We start from the raw sequence: 20,039 nt of genomic DNA on the forward strand, positions 1-20,039 counted from the left end.
ATTTCAGGTCCTGTACACTAGATAGTCAATTCAGCAGAATTAAGAGCTAGTTATTAAGTTTAATCACCAATGTTTGTAGAGTGGGCTAGTGCTGTTGGGTACCACTGATGTAGATATTAGATATACCACCAGTGACGTACCTTGATTTCTCAAGGCTCATTATGTAATTAGTTCATATTTTTTACAGGGTGTTTTTACTGTAATGTCTTCATATTAGCTGCAAAATCTGAACATAATTTTCACAGATAATTTATCAGGGAGTGCAGAAATCCTGCAGCGCTAATTAAGTGTAAGAAATGTACTCACCGCATTTGCGAATATGCATATCATTTGATATGAAGTTACTTGAAAATATATAAAGGAGTTTATATCGTAATTACATTTTGGAAAACTTCTGGGTTTATTTACTACATTGTTGCATTTCTTTTCTCTTAAACACCTATGGATGCATTGTACACACGTGGACTGGATTATTTATTCACACGAGGATAAATTCTGCTACTCCCTCAAGTCTCCAATAAGGAGCATATTGCAAAGGTAGTTCACCAAGGCCGGTTCAGACAAATTACTCACAGATTTGATGCTCTGGTTCTTTTCAGTCTGAGGGCTTGCTGAGCCCTTCCTCCCACCTGTTCTGCAGGTGGCAGTGGGGAGAGGCTTCCTGCACACCATGTCATGCAGGAGTCTCAGCATAGCAGACTGGAGCATCTTCTCCGCCTTTGTGCTTTGAGCATCTTCACTACTCATGTGCTTTTGGCATGGATCAGATACGAATAGAAAACAAGTTTTTTCCTACAGCTTGCTGATAAAGAAGCATTACTCATCTTCATGGGCAACTCTATTGTTGATCAACAATCTCCAGTGACCTCCAGAATTAACTGCCTAACTTTTGATAGGATTGAACGCTGCCCAGTGGTAAAAAGCAACAAGTGAATCTGTTCACTTGTCTTAAACATAGAACTAGTTTTGTGACACTCAGGTTCATTTGCTCATTCAGGGCAAAATCAGGGCAGGAAAAATGCAGTTGCTTACCAGCAGACTGACTTAAAAGAAAATTAATTTAAAAAAATAGGACGTGGTTTTGTTTGTGAGAGAATGACAAGATGCTGAAGAAGTACTTTAATAAACATGAAATGTATCACAAAATTATAATCTTTTAATGAGATGTCCCATGTGTAGAAGCTTAGAATTGCAGTAAAAGAAGAAACATATAATGATTCAAGTTGCCAGTAGTCAGGCGTCCCCATTGTTCTCGCTTAAAATTGTACCATACCAATGCTCTCTCATATTTGTAGCTCATCAGGTAAATGTAGAGATTGTAAAGTAGCAGCTTCAAAACTTTTTTTTTTAATTGCTACCTCAGATGCAAGCTCCCTGGACTGTAGAAGCTATGGCTTTATATGCAGTAAGAAAATAGGAGTTATCCACAGTAGTGCCATCATTGCTGGCTGTTCAGCTAATGGTGCATTTGGAAAGTATTTTTACATAAACCTATTCTAGAGCAGAGACTCTAAGGCCGGTTGTGCTGCACTGAGAAATGTGTGCATTACTGCTGCTAAGAGCATTTAAGTAGAAGAGTAATTGCTTGGCATTTTTTAGCTGTTGCTACCATTGGAAAATAGCCTAAGGATCATTTTGTGCTGGGTGGAGCAGCTTCCTTTCTCTGCAGTCTGCTCATTTGTCTGCGCAGCCATGGCCAAAGGCGTCCATTTTTCACGTGCCTCTCAAGACACAGCAAATTATCCATGCCTAGTATTTCCAGGTCGAAAGATTGGACTGCGCAGTTCCTGTGCATAACATTTTTTGTCACAGATTTTGGCTGTTATGGCTCCTTGTACTATTTGGTCTTATTTCAGCAAAATATCGTGCATGCTATCATGTAAGACTTGTGTGGCATACAGCTTCCTCCACAGAAACAAAGACATTACTGAGTATCCCATTGTCATATTTGGCTATTGGAAAGTGCTCCAAAGCTTTGTCCTGTAATTAAAAGTCTCTTTCTACTTAAAAGAAAAAATACATGTATAAAACATTTTCCTAGAAAATCCAGATACAGGTTGCCCGGAGAAGCTGTGGTGCCCCGTCCCTGGAGGCATTCAAAGCCAGGTTGGATGGGCCCTGGGCAGCTGAGATGGTGGGGGGCAGCCCTGCCAATGACACAGGGGTGGATCTGGATAATCTTTAGTATTCCTTCCTACCCAAGCCATTCTGTGTGCTCAGAGGTTTTCACATCGTAAGCACAAATGTGTTTAAACAGTCTCAATTTTATTTCAGTTCAGTTGGGAATGTGTGATAAACACACTGTTCTCTACAAAGGATTCTGTGTATAACTTCCAGTTCAGGTTTATATTAATCTTCAAAGAATTTCAACAACTGTTAAAACATAATAATGAATTCATTTAGGAGAAGTGTTATCTATCTATCTATTTATTTATTTATTTATAATTATTCTTATCCTAGAGGAATCATGTAAAGGACCTTCTGATTCCATTTTTACTTTCTAAAATGTATCTGTAACTACACTTGGTGCATTACTGCAATGCATGTAACTCACCAGCAAAAGTAACAGCAAAGAAAACAAACAAAAACAAACAAAAGGACCCAAAGGCATTATGTACAGCTTTATTTACATCAAGAATTTTAATATATCAAACATATTTACTGTTGCACCTTCCCATGCACCATCTGAACAGTTCTTGAGGAGGCCAGATTTTGGTGAGAAATTCAAAATAGAAAATTACTAGAGGTAGTAATGCTGAAATTACTTTTTTCTGGTGTTAATTATAATAAATGGAATAAGCATATCATTGAAATTATCGGCAGGGGAAGTGGACATACCAATACACAAATACTTTGGAATCTTCCCGTGATCAGGATCTGAACGAAATTGAAGAAAGTATCTGAAAGAATGGTAAAAAATAAAGGAGTGATGGAAGTATTCATGTCAAGGTGGGGGGAAAAAACATGTTTGCCTGGGATCTGAATACTGAAATTGTTCATGTTAGCTCTCTGTGTTTGGTGCAATTATTTTCCATCCTAATTGTTCAAGACATGCAGTTGTGACTCTATCTGATGCATGAAAGTATACGATGTATTTGGAAATGCTTTTTAGACTTTCTTGTGTGATATGTTTAAATGCATCCATTTCTTCCCTCTCCAGTAAGAATAGCGAGAGGAAATCACATCCTGTTAAGGTCCAGAAACAATAATAGATCTTTGAACAAATTACTGAGAATCATTTGCTATTTATAATTTATTCAGAATAAAATATGCTAAGTACAGTTTTTTTAAGGTGATAATAGGAGAATTTTTTCAGCAAAAAAACTAATATAAAAAACAGTTACTACTTTTTGTATGAATCTGTGTGTATACATTTCTAAAAAGCAGTTTGAGCTGAGTGTTGGATTGCTGAAGAGCAACCAGATCTGTAATTTCTATACATTGCCAAAGCAAGATCTTTGCTGGAAATTCAAGACGTGTAAAACACTGCTCTCTCTCAGATCATTTTCTGAAATGCGTAGTGGTCAAATCTGCTATGTGGAATTCCTGCTTTGGGCGACTCACATTTGACCACTGCAGGACCTTTACTCAACTCCATTTATTCTGTCCTTCTGTTCTATTTTTTCTAATTTTTAACGGTATTTCCCCACAGAAAGCAAGTTATGGATATGTGAGACAGATAGCATAAAAGTAATATATTAACAAATATGGTAAACTACTTTCTGTGCTATTAGGCCTGGTCATAGTATAGCATTTTTTTGACTTTTATTACACAGTAGTATTGGAAGTTCCTCAGGTCCTTGAAATTATCTTTGTACCTTGAAACTGTATGAGAATTGTTTTCAAATGTTTGGTTTTAGGGAGTCCTGAGGAATGAAAATCCTGCCTGGGGCAGAGGTGTTGGAACTTCATGATCCTTGAGATCTCTTCCAACCCAAGCCATTCTATGACTGATTCTATGATTCTAATATCACCGTGAGGGATGCCTGAGAACAGTTTGTTGTTGAACACGAAAGCCACCACAATTGCTTTTTATTTTGGCAGAAGCATTTTCTGAATCTGATGGCAATAATCTTACTTTTCCTGAACTCTATGTTCCATAAATTCATACTTCTTTTGCTAGTTTCTTTTTAGAGATTACTATACATCCAAACCTGGACTAGATGACCTTTAAAGGTCCCTTCCAACTCAAATGATTTTATGTTTCTTTGCCCAGCTCTTACCCTTCTCCTTGTGAAATACTAGAGTGACCTGCATCAAAAATATGAATTTATCTGAATCTCTGTTCACCTGCTGCATTACCTGCTGCAGTACTTGTTGCAGACATTGTGTACTTTGTGGAACTGTGGAATAACAGGAGTGTACTTGTGTAGGTATGCTCATGCTTCAGCAGTAAAATCCAAAGCAGTGCTGAATCAAAGCTACTTAATATTATTCTGGTCCTATACATCTTGTCTCAGGACAAGAGGACCAGAATACTTCCCCCCCACACACACACAGACCCACTGAATTAGATTTTTATGGTGCTTCGTGTTTCTCTAGACAAGAAAGTCACTGCGCAAACTGATTGTGATGGGTACTGCATAGCTCTGGAGGCTTATCCTAAGACATACAGTTCTTGACAGATAAGCGTGCAGGGTCAAAGAAGGTCAGGTGACTTGAAAGTATTTTGATACCTCTGTGATCAGGAAAAGCTTGTTGATTCATCTGTTTTTAGGCTCAGTTTATCTTTCCTTAGCTGAATTATGAGGTATGAGAGTATTCTGATTTGTGATCTCCTTTTCCATCTCGTGGAGGATGAAATAACAGGTGTGACCAGCATGACCTTAGTGCTTGGGTATGAAATGAGCAATTAGAGTGAGTAAACTATAAAATATTCATAGCACATGATACTGTCATGATTTTCTGGCAGATTGATTGCTTCACTCAGGCAGAGGAGGACTGGCTGCCAAGAATTTATATTGGCTAGCAAAAGCACTCACAGTAATAGCTCCTTCTGGTAAAAATGACAGAATGCTGGAGGTCGAAGCTTATGAAACACCAAGTGAAATAAAAATGACTCTGTTGTGACTCTATTCTGTCCCATGTGAAGAGCTGCTAGTCCTGCTTGCTAAACTATCGGGCAGATGGTTGATTGCTTCACTCTGTGTAACACTACATTAAGAATGTCAAAAAAGCTCTTATCAAATGAATCTCTGATAGGGAAATACTGGCAGAAATGTTGTAAGGTTATGGTAAAAGGTACTTCAATGAACTTGTCCTTTCCAAAGAGTTAATCCAAATTGCGTATCCAAGCTAATGCCCCTCAAGTTAATGTTGCTTGAATGAGAAAAGCCATCCTGTGAATTAACAGCATGGCAATACAGAGTAGCTAATAGCTAACTTTAGTTGACACTAAATTTAGGTTATTTCCACCAAGAGCCAGACAACTCCATTCAAAAATGTAAGTATTCTTGGAAGAAGATTGCTGGATTAGTTTGATTTTGTGGTTTGTTGTTTTTTTTTTTTTTTGTCATGAAAGGAACCTGAGTTATAAACAACGCGTGTTAGCTGAAGCTAACTATGGCAAAAAAAAAAAATGTCCTGCACATCATAGTCATGTGATGCTTTCAGATAAGTCAGCGATCAACAGGACAGACCAACAGAATCTGTCTGAGAGGAAAGGCAAGGAGTTAAAACAGTTGATGAAATGTCCTGATTTTGAGAAGTGTTTAATATCCTACCACTCTGGAAGATCCTGGCTCTTGACTTTGCTGGAGATCAGATCACTGATTCTGTTGCCTAGAGTGAAGTTTTTGGGAAGGCTGAGTTGAAGGTCTGATGACGTTGGTTGTCTGGCTGAGAAGTTTGAAGAGTTCTGAAGAGGTCTTGGGCCACCTATACAGCTCTCCTCAAGGATCCCAATCGATCTCTATGCAGTACTCAGCACTCTTCTAATGCCTGGAGAAGCATTGTTCTGCCTGTGGCAGGACATAGATCTTGAGTAGGATGCTCCCAGTGAAATTTGCGTATTTCTTTCTTTTGCTAAGAACTTTTACACTGGGAAAGTTTGCGAACCGCTTTTAATTCTCTTGCTGCAGTTCAAAGGAGTTCTGCTTGCAAGAAGGTACAGCCTCAGGTTTGCAAACAGGCTTGTGCTTATATCAGATGCAAGGGAAAGATATGCTTAAATAAGGGAATGGCTGTCACCAAAGTGACAAAAAACAGTCAGGTGTATAACATAAAGGAGGAACATGCAAGTAAGCCATTAGCAACTGCTATAAAAATAAAAAACAAGGGCATTGCTGAAACTTTGAAGGACAGAATGTTACTTTTTCTGACAGTATTTGTTAGCATTTTGGTGGATACTGAGAATAAGTAGCTGAGGAATATTTAAATTTTCTTTAAAAGTCATTTCTGAAATGATACAAATTGAAAAATATTTTCCTGTAAAGATGGAATACCTTATCTGAATGGGTTTGTGTCTCTAAAGTGCATAACCATTTTGACAGTTCTTTGAAATGTTTGTCATTTTCCTTGATAGATGCTTATGTACAGATTAAGGGCAATGCTTTACAAATTAGATTTAAAATAGATTCAAGGACAGAAGGGAACCTCCCTCATTGAATTTCCGTGTTCAGCTTAATCCAGGAATTTCCACATCAATTCAGTTCAAAGGCAAGATTATAAGTTTCATTTTGTAATGACTATATACCCAGGCTATTTCATGTCCCAAGGTCAGAAGCTATTTTCCTTCTTCCTGAAATACCAAGGAGCCATGTCTGTGCTCAGGACAACATGGGGACTACAGCTTGCTTAAATACATCTGGTTTATGAATATTCTAGACATTCATTTCTTTTTCTCTCTTTTCTTTGGTATACTTTCAAAAATTAAGTAACTACAATTGCATTTTAAATCCTTTAAACAAAACTGACACAGTTTCATGTGAGGGCAAAAATATATGAGGAAGAGAAATATAGCCAAAGCCACTCACAAAGTTCTGACAGTTTTTCCTATTGTCGTATTTTCAGTTGAGCACAAGTATGGTTTTTTTCTTTTTTTTCTCGTTTGGGGAGTCTTATTTTCTTTTTGGATCAAAATATTTTTTTAATGGAAAAGCTATGTCTTTATAATGGTGTAAAATGCCCTTACACCAGCACAGTGTGCTCACCATCCCATTCAGGGACAATTCTGTTATTATAGGTAGTTTCATATTGGTGTTCTTTAGCCAACTGACCAAGGTACTTTAACAGGTGTAGCCATCAATTCTGTGCATAAAAACCTTACGTGCTGATCTTAGATATTCAGACCTGAGCTTTGGTCAGCAATGCATGTTCAGATTTGACATAGCTGAAGTAAAACCTAGCAAAATGTTTCCATTTTCATCTTTCTTTGCTGGGAGTAGAATCGTGGTGATGAAACACTGCTTGGTGTTTGGGTAATGATCCACGTATACCCCTCTTCCAGTGTGTGACATTATCTTCCTATTCTGCGTTAGCTATGATGTCCTTACTCACAGGAGTAAAACCTGGAAAAATTAGAGTTTTTTTTTTTGTAACATCATATGATTTTTAGCTATGGAACTGGCACACTGGCAACGTCTTTATGATGGATCACTTTGTGATTTAACTATTTTAATTAGTGTTTATTTAGGCTACGAAATGGCTTTGACAGTGTTAGAACCTTATTTTAGAAGGCAAAAAAAAATATATATAGTATTTTGGTCCAGAAACATCTGCTACATTTTTACAATTAACTGCCTCTCATCAGGGAAGGGAAGAGGAGAGTCATACTCTATAGAAATGAAGACTTGTGCCTCTTGTGAGAATGCTCCTGTGAATGAGGGCACCTTCAGCCCCATGTTCCTTGTTAGTACTGCAGTTAATTAAAGATCTGATCAAAAGCCTGTTAGGGATTGAAACGTCTGATTTTGTTACTGAATGGATTGCCAAAGCCAGACTGACATCCTCAGACTATTCTTCAGTATGTGAAAGAATACTGACATAACTTGCTTCACAGATTTCTATTTCAAGAGTTGGACAAATGTCGTGCACACGCATACAGAATTATGACTGTGCATCTGAAACACCCAGATGTGATATACAGTATTACAAGAAACAGATATTACACCAGTTGCATGCGCGTGCAGTTATTACATCTTTCAGCTTGAATACCCTGATGTTGAGGGAGTAAAAACATAGGGGGAACAGTCTGGGGATCTCAGATATCATTCACTCGTACTCAGTATCCTTTGGTACTGGTTACTGCTTCTCTGGAAAGCTCAATTGTCTCCCCATTTTTAAGGAAGCTAGGTCTCTGCCTCCCTTCCTTCCTTCCCTCTTTCCCTTTCTCCTAGAACACACAAACCTAAATGAACTTAGCTTGGCAATTATAGAAAGAAAGATGATTAATTTTCAGTACCTCCTTACCCTGTTGTTTGTTGTCTCTTTATGAACTTCCCTATCTTTTGGGTTATTGTCCAGGAAGAAAGACAACTCCTGTAATTCAGAGTAGAGAAAATTCAGAGCATAAATCTAGGACAAATCATTCTTCACCATCATTTTCCAGTGCAGAAGAAGGAAGGACTTCAGTGCTCTGCTCTGAAACTCTGATTTTGACAAATATTTACCAGTTGAAACACATTATGGATTTCTTTGCTAGGTCTTTCAGGCTGTTCTGTTTGTGAGAGAAATACCTCTGTATCATTTAACCTGTTTCACAAGAAATACTACTGCTTGAAGAGAGAATCTAATCAACGTTTCAGAATGCTTTCATGAAGTACTTTATTTTACTTTTATCCTTCTGCAGGTGATTATGAAAGTCACAGCTGTAATTTGGAAGTAGGGCAAAGTGACAAAATGTTCAATTCCATTTTCTCTGTTCTTGCAAGGCAACAGCTTGTCTTTCATTTGGGGGCAGGAGTTTTAAGTATTCTTTTTAGGGTTGTATGGAAATTAAGCAAGCCGATAAAGTAAAAATCAATTAATGTGTAAACTTTTCTTGTTTTACAAAACTGATTAAAACAGACTAGTATAATCAACAAATCAAATTTGCAGTTGGAGTCACATTGATTTTGTTTAGTTGATTAAATTGATCTTCTAATGAATTAGTATCTGTGTGGAATTAAATCAACAGCATCAAGTTGTAAGTGGAAGGAAGATTTGAATTACAAAGTTGTACACTGCAACCACAGAATTGTAAGTGATTAAACCAACTCCTCAGTCCTTAAAGAAACAGTCATGCCAGTCAGATTTGCTTCATAACTGGCTTATTTCTTTTTTTTTCTGTTTCCTCGTCGTTCCTTTGCTCTACAGAAGAAGAGATTCACATTGCCAAAATCATAGAATCATAGAATCACTCAAGTTGGAAAAGAACTTCAAGATCATTGAGTCCAACCACAACCTAACCATACTACCCTAATTCTAACAACCCTCCACTAAATCATGAACCTGAGCACCACATCCAAGCAGTTTTTAAACAGATCCAGGGATGATGACTCAACCACCTCTCTGGGGAGCCTATTCCAGTGCTTAACAACCCCTTCTGTAAAGAAGTTTTTCCTGATAACCAACCTAAACCTCCTCTGCTGCAACTTGAGACCATTTTCCCTCATCTTGTCACCTGTTACCAGTGAGAAGAGACCAACCCCGCTGTTGTAAGCACCTTTTAGGTATTGGAAGAGAGCAATAGAGCCTCCTTTTCCCCAAATTAAACAGCCCCAGTTCCTTCAGTTGCTTGCATAAATATTGTGAGGAGTACAAATATTATGAGGAATGGCTGAGGGAACTGGGATTGTTCAGTCTGGAAAAGAGGAGGATCAGGGGTGACCTTATCACTCTCTACAATACTTGAAGGGAGGTGAGAGTGAGGTGGCAGTTGGCCTGTTCTCCCATGTAACTAGTCATAGGACTAGAGGGAATGGCCTCAAGTCGTGCCAGGGGAGTCAGGTTGGATGTTAGGAAGTACTTCCCCAAGAGATTGATCAGGTGCTGGAATGGCCTACATGGGGAGGTGGTGCAGCCACCAACCCTGGAGGTGTTGAATATTTAGATGTTGTACAGAGGGATGTGGTTTAATGAGAAGTACTGGTGACAGATAGACAGTTGGACTAGACGATCTTAGAGGTCTTTTCCAACCTTGGTGATTCTATGATTCTAAAATGAGAATATTTAGTATAAACGTTGATGTCAGAAGCAGATGTGTTTCTCAGGTAGCACCTTTTTAGTTAGTAAAGTGCAGTAAGAATTTGAAGCATGCTAATTATTTCATTCTAATTGTTTGAAAAGGTAACGTAAATCATACCCAGCAAGTATATATTTCTTTCTACTTACACCAAAGAAAGCATGGGACACAAGCTTGGCTTTAGTCATCCACGCTGTACATATATTAGATAAGAATTACCTTATTAAAGTTGGTATTTTTTCCACAATATACTGTTGCTATATGCAGTGAAGCATGTTTATTGAAGGTAATGTTTGCTAAAATGTAGCTACTGAAGTGTTTGCACTTCTTACACCCACAGATGTACATTCACACCTTGCAAATGGGAAATAGTACTTAAAGAGAAAAGAGGGGGAAAAAAATGCTCATTTGCTTGTGTAGAATTTAGATTTTCAGAAGTAGTACGGGGACTCCAAGTGCATCTCTTGTTTGCCTATCAGGCTGACTAATTTTTTTTTACAGGGATCATAAAACCAGCAAGTTATTGTCCATTTTTGGACGTAAAGATGTAAGAGAAATGCTCCATTTCTGGTGCATTGTTGGACATTTACGTTTGCAATTTCATGTTTCCTCCTCAAAGGAGACATAAGCAAATCTGAGTATAGAATGCATGATCTGGTGAAGTGGCCTAAAAAATGAAGTGGGAATCAGAACTACAAATGTAACTCTTACTTAGTTCAGGGAATTTTTTTTGCTCTCCTTTTACTATAAATTAGGTATCATATGCTGTTTTCAAAAGCGGTGTAAATGAATCCCAACAACGATAAAAATCAAAGAAGTAGGAAATGATAGTTTTATCAGTAGGAATTTAAAGGTATCGCTACTTTTAGTTCCTGAGTTTCACTGATTTCTATTTCTCTGATTTCCATTTCTCTGATTTTCTGTTCTCTTGGTATAGTCATTCACCTTTCCTCCTTTCTGGTCATTTATACAGCTACTCTTTTGATTTATCCGTATCTTATAAATTCTGATGGCAGAAAAGCATAAGCATGGGATCACACCTTACTGAACATCAGAGACCCCATCCAAGAGGGCAGCCTTGTCAATGCCATCCTTGTGGGAAACATTTCTGTAGGAATTTGCTCCTCTTTATGAGTGTCAGTCGAGTGCCTCATGTTCTAAAGAAACAGAGTTGTCTTCATGTCTTTTTTCATGAAGATATATATTTTCTCTCTGCTCCAACAATCAATACTTCACCTTGTTTTGCTTGTGTCAGCCTTCTGGAGCAATATTTTGCATTTCCTGCACCTTTTAAAGACATTTCTTCTCGTGGTGAGGCCTGATCTGTGTGTCATGATCTTGCCAGGCCACCCAGCAGGAGTACAAGTTGAGGAAGAAGAAAGCTTCTAGTTGATACATTGCAGTAGGTGTGTTGGTGTAGCGATTCTCGCAGAAAAATAAATTTTTCATTGATTTCTTTTGTGTAACAGGATGTATTGACCATCAGCTGTATTGGCAGAAGCTTTTCCAGTGCATCCATGAGGGACAGAACACAAGCTGTATCGGTAGTGTGTCAAATCTTGAATTGTTGGAATAAATGTGTTTAAGTCTTCAGATACGTTTGAAACCTCAAGAGTAAATATTCATCACTCTTAAGATTAAGCAATCTAATCGTGTTCTATAAGAGATATCCTTCTGAACTCCAGCTCTTTCTTATCAGCTACAATAACTTTGTAAATGATTCTGAATAGGAGACTCTTATTCATTTTGTTAGTGTACTCTCTCTGATACCACCAGCCTTTGTGGAGGATACTTACATTTCCTTGACTGTCATTCAGCTGGTCAGCAGATAACCTTCTTATCCTAGTATTCTCCAAAGTTTTCCAAATAGAACTTATCCTTATCTAAATTGGATGCTCCAAGTGCAATTCTGAAAGCTTTTCTTCATGCAGCGGAGAGCCAGTGGCAACATCTTCTTGCTGAAGCATCTTTTTCTAAGCAAAAGTAAGTAATTTGAGGGGGGGAGGGAGAGGAGAGGGGAGGAATATGAAAAAGTAATACAGCATCTAAATCCTTCAGAAACCAAGTATAATTTAATTCCCACAGACAGGCTTCATTAAAAGAATATTAATATTGTAACCCAAGGCAGTGAAAGCAGAGAAGCATAGAAAAGGATTAAATGCTGAATGAATACACAAAACAGGTAATACTCAGCAGGTTTTCCATCACTCTTGGCCATCGGATATTTATCCATTATTCTTGATTTAGACTTAATGCTAAATCATGTGATATATACATCACTTCAGCTTTAATTTCTGCTTTACAAGCTCCACCTCAAACATGAGATAATTGGGACCAAAACTGACTTCCAACAAAGGAACTTGATCTATCTGCTCCACTGGTGTTGCAGTGCTGCTTGAAGCTTAGAGAACAGTCCTGTCGTGTTGTGTTTCCTCTCCTCTTGCAAAGCAGAGTTCCATTATATCTTTGTTGAATTATATCAGGAGGAACTGTAGCAGCTTCTACTGTGAATTAAAAATGTGCATGCAGTGGAATTTCTGAGAATGACAGAAAAATTCCTTCTCAATTAAAGGAGAACATCCTGTCACGTTACTTATTTTGAAAATGAACTTTTAATGCCCAAAACAGGGCAAGCAATCATTATTGTATTGAATATAGTAATATACATGTATGCACATACGACATACTTATTTATTTATTTATTTATTTAGAGCAAACCATAAAAACAAAGTACCAAAAAGCAACATATGATTGACACCTGGAAGAGAAAGTATATTTTCTGAAGGAATATTCCCATGTCCTCTATAAGGCAGGACTTCTGTTACTTTTATTTTTGAATCAGTTGTGCAGTCGTACCATGGTACTTTCAATATTCACAAGTATAGCACTGCAGGTGCAAACTTGCCATTCATATCAAGAACACTTGCAGGAAAGAGAACACTTTTGTGGGATGCTTTCTGAGGTCCTTTACAGGGGCCTTTATAGTCTTCAACAAGTTTGTTTCATGATATGCTTACACTCACACGTGAAACAAACCCTATGCTCCTGTTGGGGCTCTTGCTCTGTTGCCTCCCACCAACACCAACATCTCTCATGCTTTTCTCCCACACATGCCCATGCTCAGACTGAGCTCTGTGTAACACCCAGATTAGCAGATGTACGCAGCTGCACCTTTCATTGTAGCAGTACAGAGCTGGAGTGTTCCATTTTTATTTTATGTTATGGTTTTTTTTCTGGCTAAAAACTGTTTAATTTTTTAAATAGAGTGATTTTTCTATTCATAACCTTAAAACACTATTACATTATAAGACTGAGTCCTACGGTTATTGTTAAATGTACAGTTCTGGGACAACCATTAGCATTGTATTGAATATAAGTGTTTTCACCTTGAAAGTGATTATGGAGACTTCAGTGCTGAACATATGTCAGACTGAAGATATCCAGCCTCTGCATGCATTACTGTATGCTTTCCTTTTACAAGCTTTTCTACTTAAATTCCAGGTAGGGCTGACAGAAAAAAACCTCCTGATGAAATGCTTGTTTCTCTCTATGCTTTATCTGTCTATTACCTTATGTTAAAGCTCTAACACAGCATCTCCAAGTGTTTGTTTTTCAGATTATTAAAGTTTTAGAACGAATTGAAAGAATCCTTTGCAGAATTCAAGGATTCCAAGAAAAAATGAAAAAAAAAAAAGTTCTCTTTTTCTATGTTTCTGATAGTAAACAAAAGTGTACTTGAGGTTATTTCCAGTTGATCAGGAAGCTTGCAAATAGTATTCACAGAACAAATAGCTTTAATTGAGCGTGGCTGTAATGTTCTGTTCTTTGTTTATAACGCAGCCTGCAGAGCAGGCTGTCACTGGGGAAATTTCTACCTGTTGTTCCATTAACAAGCAAGGAAGTAGCAGATCATTCCAAGAAGAAGAAATGTTCAGAAAAGATTATTGGAAAGACTTCCAATTAACTTAGCTAGCAAAGGTGTTACTGAAATTTGGAATGTTTTGATAATCTCCCAGTTATTAGATTCATACATAGTGTACTGTTATTCAGGATTTTTCACAGGGTATTATCAAATACAGTTTTTGATACATAGTAGCTACTTTGCTGTCTATAATGAGATTTTTGATAGCATACTCAAGACCTTAACTTTAATAAGTTTATATTACAGTATGCTTGCATACATACATGAAGCTTTCCCCTCTTATTATAAATAATCGTATATGGGCTTTTTATTATCTAAGAATTGTAGTTTACAAAAAAGTAGTTTGAGTATACTAATTTTGCTATCTCCACTATAAATAATTAATAATCAATGTCTCGCTTGCTGTTAAATTTGCATATTTGTGTAATTTGATGGGCGTAGAATATGACAAATGTTCTTTCTGCTTCTGAAGCAACTAGAATGTATATGTCTGTTTTCTGTGTAGCTTAGCCAATGCATGCAATGTCACCCACTCACCTAATATTCGTTAGTACACCTACATTCATACCTCACATTTTTTGTTCTGCAGACAGATGTCTAGTATCTGCTCAAATTACTTATTCTCTTCCTTAACAAGCTTTTCTTCAGTATATATTCCTGGGTATGGCTAAACAGAAACATCTTAAAAAAAATCTCTAATTTAAAAGTTTCTTTCTCCTTACTTGTACATCCATCTATTCTCTTATGTCTTTATCACATAGTATTTTAGAGCTAAGTGTATTCCTTTGCTTTGGCTCTAGTGTTCACTGGAGTTTCCAGGAGGACTCTGCCATGATTCAGTTAACTCAAACAGCAGGAAAAAAGCTCTTCTGGATATCGTTTCAAGATATGGCTTGAGCCCAACTAATCAGTTTTTCAATATTCTAGTGCTGAGTTTGCCCCTCATAGTCTGTCTCTAGTGTCTTGCTCATGCCATACACTTTGTGCCAATCTGGGGATCATCTATAGCAAGACGCTGAAGTTTAGTGAAATGGCACAAAGCTAACCTAGTAAATTTAGTCAGACAGATCTTATATCCTGTATACAGTTCCATGCATGCATCTTTGTGAATAGTGTCAGAAATAACGTCAGCAAAGGCATCCAACTTTTGGTGAGTTGCCTTTTTGTGATCCTGTCATGATTCAGTAAGGCTAAATTACGCACATTGCAATTGATGAAAGAAAAAAAAAAAAAAAAAGGAAAAGGATATGACAGAACAGGAAGATAAAAGTATTTGTCCCAAGCCATCTGGAATAAAATATCAGACAGTCCAAACATCTAAGGTAAAAATATTCTGACTTCACCTTATAATTTCATAGAAGTAGCTCTGAGTAGTATCGGAAAACTGCCTTAGCATTTAGTATTATTCACCTGAACTTTTAAAAGCAAGTTTGATCCTCAAGGCTTAGAATACTGCATCCTACTGATTTAAGCAGTTTAGAAATATACCAACATTCACCTTCACAACTGAAAAGCGTTAAACCTCCTAAGCTCTTAGAGCTGCTGCCTAGAATCAGTGTTTTCCTTTTCTAAGCTCTGTAGTAGCTGGTATACTTCTTGACTAACTTTTTTTCTATATTTCTCTTTAGCAATAGTAATTGCAAATTTCTAGTTAGGCTCACGAATTAAACTAAACTTTATATATCCTAATGTTCTTGAGGCAGAGGGTGAACATCCTTCAAAATTCGTGCTAAATTTGCTACTGCTGTAGACTATTTGCATAAGCAAACGGAAGAGATCTTTCAGCAATAGGCCTCTTACCAGAATGAAGAGAAAATGTAAAGGTAATTTGTGTTATGGCAAGATTGATTCGTGTCACAGTCCATTCATTTGTGCTTAGGAAAAAAGCCCTGACATTGCAAGTTTCTTTTAACCACAACCAAAAAACGGAGGGGAAAAAAGCAATGCTACTTCAATTATTGTATTGTATTTTACCTGTAAAGCCAGATGTGTTCGGGAGCTTATCTTTGAGACAGTTATGGAGAATCATTTAACTTTGAAGTGTTCATGCTTATCAGAGTCACATTCGTCTGCTTAGATATTGGAGATCAATAACTGGAAGTGATTTGGGAAACATAGTGGCAAAAAAGTGTTTCAGAACATAGCCCTTAACAAAGTGGACATTGCATACATTTTTTTTAAGTTGGCTAAGTTCACGTTTAATTCAAGCTCCACTGATTCAGATTTCTGTGGGCATTCTTCTATAGTCAGGGTGAGGCAAACATATATACACACATATATAGTTTTGAGCTAATGGACTCGCTGCATTTAGAAATTAGTGCATTTTTTCTTATTGTAATCTAACGTACTGACTGTTTCTGTAAGCTCACTCTCATATCTTCTAGTAAGGAACACAGGCTGTATTCAGTAGCTCAGCTTGAACTGCAGCAAAGTTTTTTAGAAAAGCATCAATCTTGACTTGCTATTGCTGGCAACACATAATACACTTCTTCAGTGGTTAATTGCTCTCCTTGATTAAAATTAAGCACATAAGTAAACAAATGTGTCTTCCGCTTCTGTCCTTTAACCACCGGACTTCTGGTAAATAGTCAGGAGATAAACCCTCCTACTGTCAAATTTCCATTTCTCATATTAGATATGAGACTATGATTACGTTCTAACCCCTTCACCTTCCACTTGATAAGATAAGTAGATTAACCTTCTGGAGTCTTTCACTAGAAGCATGGCTTCTAATTCTTTAATCATTCCCTAGGCTCTGTTATGAACCCTGTCCAACTTCTCAGCATCCTTCTTGAAATCTGGATGCTGGAAATAGTCACAGTGTTCCAGCCACACTTGCAGTGTGCCAAACAGAGAAGTAAAATATTGTACTTCTGTCCCCTTCAATCAAATCTTATGAGTGAATTGGAAGCTGGCCTGCTTCATTTTATACAGATGAAACACAGAGTGACTGTCTTAACCCTGAGACTTACTGTCATCTCTTGCCATGCATCTGTGATAGCATCCCACTTCTTATTCACAGCGCTGTTCCCCCACGGACTTGCTGGAAAGGCGCTTGTTGGGTTTGGCAGGCTTCAATCCAGCTTTCACCTAAAGCTCTCCACACAGTGCAATAGATAAGATTTTTTCTTTGATGACACTCCATTCTTGAGCAGATACGTAATCAGCTGAGGCCGTGATTAGACATTTTAAGTAGCCTCATTGTGTCTCCTTCTGGTAGCAGTGTGTGGGTGAACTAAAAAAGAATTGCAGCCTAAGCTGCTCTCAGCTTTTCTCACGCATCGCGATGTGTTCGCAGATCAGGAGAGCGGGAAAACAGAACAGTTGTGTGTTGATCCTCCTCAGCTTCATACGCCAGATTAGACAGGTGGCTAAATCCACACCAGGGGATGACACACAGAACAAGTGGAAGGTAATGTTTAAGTCTTTATTTTCTTTCTGATTTCTTGAAGAGCTCCAGATCTCCACTCTCCTTCACCATGTCTTTCTGCAATGTCACCACATATTTTTAACTCTTTTCTGTTCCCACACTGTTCTTACCACCCATGGAACTGCTAGCATGTAGGATTATTTAATAATAATGTGTTCAATTCTTAGTTTTGCCTCTTGACCCTGTTATATTTTGGGCCAAATTCTGTGGTCAATCTGAGGGTGAAATCAAAACTTTGACAAAGTTACATGGTATTCGACTGTTACCTGGCCTGCCAGGGCCAGGCTTCTCCATCAGGCTTGTCCTGCAGCTTTCCAAAAGAAACCATTTAAGCAATTACCTGCCTGTAGTCTTCTAATTTTTTCTCCTATGAATTTTTTTAAACTGAAGGTGATATTTTAAGTACAAATGTGTTATTGTGACCCATACCCTGCCCTCAACTTTTAGGAGAGTAATGTCACTCTTGTTTTAGTCCATTTACTGAGAGCATCAAGCTTTGGTTCAGCATTGGTAAATAAGAGTCTGTGGTTCCATGCAGAGAACTTGAAGCCAAGGACTGATCTTCTTCATTAATCAGCAAAGGACTGGAAGGGAAGGAGAGGGTAGCCACATAAATCTGATCTGTAGAGTACAATGCAATTAAAAATACCAGCCTAAATTGAGTGAATTATGACTGGGTGAGAGATACTGTACCTGAGATGTATTGTGATAGGATTTACTTATTGTGGGGAAGTGTTAATGGCGTTCTTTAACAGTTTTTCTACATTTACATTTGTACAGGCCACCTTTCACAGCTTTGTGAAAATGCGTTAAGAACATATTTTAAGATCAAAATTATCCTTGAAAACTTAAAGGAAACCAAACAAAACTAGAGCTATGAAGTTGACAAACACAGAGTTGCAGGCACAGGTACTCGTGTGTATTCATTTTGCCAAACTTGCAGTAGATTTGAGAATGAATGAATCCATGACCAATGATGCCAACAAAAGGGATAATGGTTTGTCAGTTGTGTAAAAGGAAATTCTGTGAAAGTTTCAGAAGGAACAGATTTTTATGAGTGCTTTTTACTATTATTATTAATTATAATTTATAAATACATGTCATATTCAGCTTTGCTGCACATCTTATGTATTCTAGGAAAGGATCTGTTTGCTATGCTAACTTTTCATTAGCAGTAGTATAGTAATATTTCATGGGCATTTAATATTATTGTTTTGTTCTCTTATGAGGAAACAATCATGGAAAATGCTAACAGTGTTCATCAACTCTGTAAAGATTAAAATTAATCTTTGCAAATGGCAATGGTCAGTAATTCTATAGAAAAGAAGTCCAGATATGGGATAACGAATTGTTGATTAAGTGACTGATTATAAAATCACAGAATTCTTATATTTTAAGATTACTTTATGGATCAGAAACAAACACACATTTTTAATTAGCACTGGTATTAGAATTTACACTGTCACATTTATGAGATACTCCAGCAAGGGGCAGTGCAGGATACAGAAAGTGATCCTCTCAGTAAAGCAACTGATCCCTGGAGAGGTTGAATCTTGTTTATTTCAGTTATATTTTGTGTTGCTTTATCATGGACGTTCAAAAACATGGAATGAATATTAAGTTGAGTAAACTTAACTTTTGTTTCTGGTTTGCAAAGGATTTCCAAGAGAGTGTTAAAAAGGCAAAAGCTTATCTTAAAGGCAGTTAATGATTATGTGTCATCCCGCAGCATTCTTAATTTATTATGTGGCCAAGAAAATGTGGCATGTGATCAGGGTTGCCAACAGACCTTTAGTTCAGTTCTTACACTTTAAGAAGCAATGACACAAAATGTTTTAACTGTTCATGCAGAGAGATAAAATGAATAACGCATCCTGTGTACTCATTTTCAGTTTAATGCAAGTCAATGGAAAACATCAGTCACCATTTCATTCAGAAACATTTACAGACCTGAACAAGAGCTGCAAAGAAATTTTCATTGTACAAAACTATTTTCTGCAATAGAAATAATTCTTATCTCCTGCAGCCCAATTATATCAGCGTGAAAACTAGAGCATAACGCAATGCAAAAGTTCTTCCAGGATGTTTTGCATCTTTGCTTACATTTACCTCCTGACTTTGTTTGATAAATAATGATGATTGATATTGAATTGTGAAATGTAGGTGTCACAGAATCCAAACTGTGTTTCTTTGTTAAGTTTTCAAATACGCAAATACATTAAAAAAAAAAAAGAAAGAAAGAAAAAGAAAACCTATTTGCTAATGGTACCGCACTCTATGAAATCTCATCTGGTTGAAAAGATTGAATATAGGTTTGTTCTGGGATAAATTGGACATCTTGTTTGTAATAGCTTGGATAAATTCATCTTGTCAGGACCAGTAATGTCACTGACCTGGGAATCTAATTCAAGTTTTCTTTCATACATTTAGTTATACTTCTTTTACTTTGTTTCGCCATATGAAGAAGATTTTGCAATGGTTCTGCATTCCTCGAGTTTGAGTGAGCCCTGCTTTTTAACCCAGGA

General features: G+C 37.2%; 1 protein-coding gene across 10 annotated transcripts in view; it reads left to right on the forward strand.

Annotated features, from left to right (window-relative positions):
• LOC100547566 (poly(rC)-binding protein 3-like) overlaps positions 1–20,039 on the forward strand; it is a 472,557-nt gene that overhangs the window by 269,971 nt on the left and 182,547 nt on the right. The window lies entirely within an intron of this gene.

This window comes from Meleagris gallopavo, chromosome 3 (assembly GCF_905368555.1).
Source record: "Meleagris gallopavo chromosome 3, MGAL_WU_HG_1.1, whole genome shotgun sequence".
Lineage (NCBI taxonomy): Eukaryota > Metazoa > Chordata > Aves > Galliformes > Phasianidae > Meleagris > Meleagris gallopavo.